The following is a 3,389-nucleotide window of genomic DNA, read 5'->3' on the forward strand; positions in this document are numbered from 1 at the left end:
CCCCCACATTTTTCTTTGCTGCGGACCATGTTAAAAGTTTTTTGCAAAAAGTATCATGTCGTCATCACATGATAATGAGATTTCTAATAATTATATTTTGCACGAGTGGAAAGCACATCTGAAAAGGCGGCACAATTCAGAATGAATACGCATTTCTGCATGCAACATTTCTTGTATCGAAAAAAAAATATATCGGTATGACACGGCAGCACCCACATTCTGAAAATGATGTGAGTAGCAGCTGTGAGAAGGAAAGCTGACACAAAACATTTAGTGAAAATGTCATGTTTACTTTATTTGCATATACAAAACAAGGTAACTCAAAGTTCTCCCTTCACAAGCAAAATTACATTTTTCCTTGGTCTGTTTTCTTCTCCACGGCCATGAAGCAGTAATGAAAAAACCTCTGAGTACAGCGCTGCCTGGCATCACAAATTTCTACAGCATCACGAGGAATAGGGCAAAAAAAAGAAAAGGAGAAATGTTGAAGGTTCGTGTAAAATATGTTCAAATACAAATACATATAAGTTTTAGACTTCCACGAGGAGGCCGATCTCATCCCTGTTTCGAGCACAATCATGTCTCTTTGCTGTTAGTATGTCAGTTGCTAATTTTCAGATCTCCTTGCTGTGTAGTGGAGCCTACAACGACAGAAAAATAATCTTACAATCTCATAGTTACGTGTTAGCGTCGCCCTGCAAACAACAGCTATTAACATGTAATGAAAGAGACATAAATAAACCACAAACAGATGAAAAACTACCACAGAACAAATAATTAAACACGCCTAAGGTGAATATACTCTTCTGTCTAGGAAATGTCGGTAAGAATAAAAAGTAAAGATTACAAAACTGAACGAAAATGAATTCTCAAGTCAGTTCGTACTCCCCTCCAGTACAAGTACAAAAAACAACACCGCAATAATGTGACAGTTTAACAGTCAAAATGCAATATCAAGTGATTACAAACTGAATATCAGCACAAAACACCAGTTCCGTGCATGAGGTCAATGTTGTGCGTCCGCACAAAAGCGCAACATAAACTTGAGATTTCAAAATAACCAACACGGTGACTGATAGTGATAAAAAATATTAAAACAACAGTGTTTATGAAGCAAGCAAGTAGTTCACTTAAATAAAACTGAACAGTGCGAGCACGAGCAAGAATTGACGGTGAAATATACGACAGACACACACCAGCAAATAGATAGTAGCATTGCTTACCTAGGTCACATTTATTGCTGTCTTCGGCATTCATTACAGCAGTCACAACACAAACGATGCTCACCACTCTCAGGTAAGCGAAGAACCTTTACCATTGGCCATCGGCAATGCGTCTCGTCGCAGCGGCCACGCAGCACGCCAAACATGTCCGTGCTCCACGTCCGGCGTCACGGCTTCTTTTCAGCGGCGCGCGAGCCTTTAGGAGTCCTTTCGGTAACTGTACCACTCGTCACGAGTGACTCAGACACACAATACGCTTGGTAAGCGCACGCCACCAAATCGGAGAGCGTAAAAACGTGGGTAAAGCGATGAAACAAAGCGCGACACGACCGTTTTAAAACGACACCACCGGCCATACTCTTCCCGGCATGCATCGCGAGAGCTGCGCAATGCAGAGGAGATATGACGGCGCTCATGTGTGGCTGAAGCTGAAGCGCGTTTGATTATGCCCCGCATCTAGCGCAACTAAATATAATAATCAAACTACAGTTCCGTCAAAGTATCACAGGACCATATATATCAAGATGCTGATATTCTAATGTTTCAGGATGTTGCTTTTCGTTTGTATTTGTATGTTTTCTCCCTGCTCATTTGGCCGGCCGCCATTGTGGCCTCCCACCGTGAGCGCACGTTCATCTCTCTACGAGACCTCACTGGAGCGGCTGTCGCCTGCTGTCATGTGAATGTAGGGGCGTCTTTCTCGCGTGTTAGTGAGCGGGCAAAATTGGTGCGTGTCTGGCGTTCTCTAATGAACCCAACATTTGCTGTAATTTAGGAACCACTCCCTCTTATACATCAAAATACAAAAAAGAAAGAAAAGAAGAAAAAGAAAGCGCGGTGGCAAAACATTCAGTTGCAGTGTACAAGTAAGTCTGATTACGAAGCATCTTTCTCGCCCTGCAGATTAGTTATTCGGCCTGCTCGAAGCTTTGATTCTGTCGGTCGTCGAGCTTTTAGACTACTCTAGCGTGCGCCCACGTGCGGCTTCAGTGTGCGCCCGCTGTTAGTGGGTGTCGCGTTTCAGGAGAATATAAAACAAACGCGAATATAAGGTGCATTGATGCACAAGGGACAAAAAAGAATATTGGGTACAAATATATATTCAATCACCATAATGCATCTGCTTTTAGGTTTTGTGCAGGCACACAAGTCTGTTTTATACCACAGCTTAAAATGCCTGTATCGGTAGCGGGGGGCTTTCCATCACATTGAAACGTGTAGTGATAATTCATGCCACAACATCGTTTGCCACAATATTCTCCGGTGTATGTTCACTGTTTCTGTGGCTTCCTTTTAGATTATAATGGCACGTATGCAGAAGAGATCAGTGACGAATGAATTAATTGCTGCTGTCTCTCTTGAGCATACGCTCGTGCAAGATTTAATTTTTTTTACATTGCGAAACCGAAGAACCCTACTGGTATCAATAAATATTAATCTAGTCCAACCAGCCTCATTCCCTCGGGCGCACAACATATCGTATAGGTTAGTCCCGGCTAAAAACACCACATCAGGATAGCAATACGACACAATAATAAGTAAACTTCCAATCCATACAGTAGGTCCCCTAAGCCACGAATGGCAACTCCTTTAGAAGTTACAATCTAAAGGTTACAAGACATTTGGCGTTGCAGTAACCTTTAAAATATACGCTTCGCCACATGTAACCTCTAGCCGCGACGGAAATTCACGAAAACATAAAGATCAAGTTTTTTTAGTCACCGAGTAACCTTTATGTTATACGTTACTTGCAATTATAGGTTACCATAAACGTTACCGTGCTAAGAGTGTAATAACGAACGCCCTGTACAAGCCGACCAAGACGCTTGCAGGGAGCTAAAAATCGACTTCAATTTGCTTGTGGATCCAACAATAAGGCTGCGGTTGGATACGCACTCTAATGTCGAGGCACCTGCAATAACGTCTAAACGGAGAAAGCTTCCAGGCAAAGCTGTTACTTTCGCCCATCATTCCACAATTTAAAACGTAGAATCAGAGCAGCAAATCTGAAGAAAATGTAATTTTATGGAAAAAGAACCAAGGACACATGTGAGGCAATTGATCCCTCAAAGAAGTATGAGTGCGAGACAGTTGGTGATCCATCGGTGAAAAAAACAGCGCGAGATAAACACGGCCAAGGGTTCCTTTGTCCGGTTTCCCCTGTTC

At 42.5% G+C, this 3,389-nt stretch overlaps 1 long non-coding RNA gene across 1 annotated transcript; it reads right to left on the reverse strand.

The window, feature by feature from the left end:
- Nucleotides 1-269: 269 nt before the first annotated feature.
- LOC125944016 (uncharacterized) lies at nucleotides 270-2,659 on the reverse strand. The gene is made up of 2 exons (XR_007466064.1): nucleotides 1,224-2,659; nucleotides 270-641 (listed from the first exon to the last, which is right to left on the reverse strand). It is a non-coding gene; the product is annotated as an uncharacterized LOC125944016 (long non-coding RNA).
- Between the last annotated feature and the right edge of the window lie 730 nt (nucleotides 2,660-3,389).

This window comes from Dermacentor silvarum, chromosome 3 (assembly GCF_013339745.2).
Source record: "Dermacentor silvarum isolate Dsil-2018 chromosome 3, BIME_Dsil_1.4, whole genome shotgun sequence".
NCBI classification, from domain to species: Eukaryota; Metazoa; Arthropoda; class Arachnida; order Ixodida; family Ixodidae; genus Dermacentor; species Dermacentor silvarum.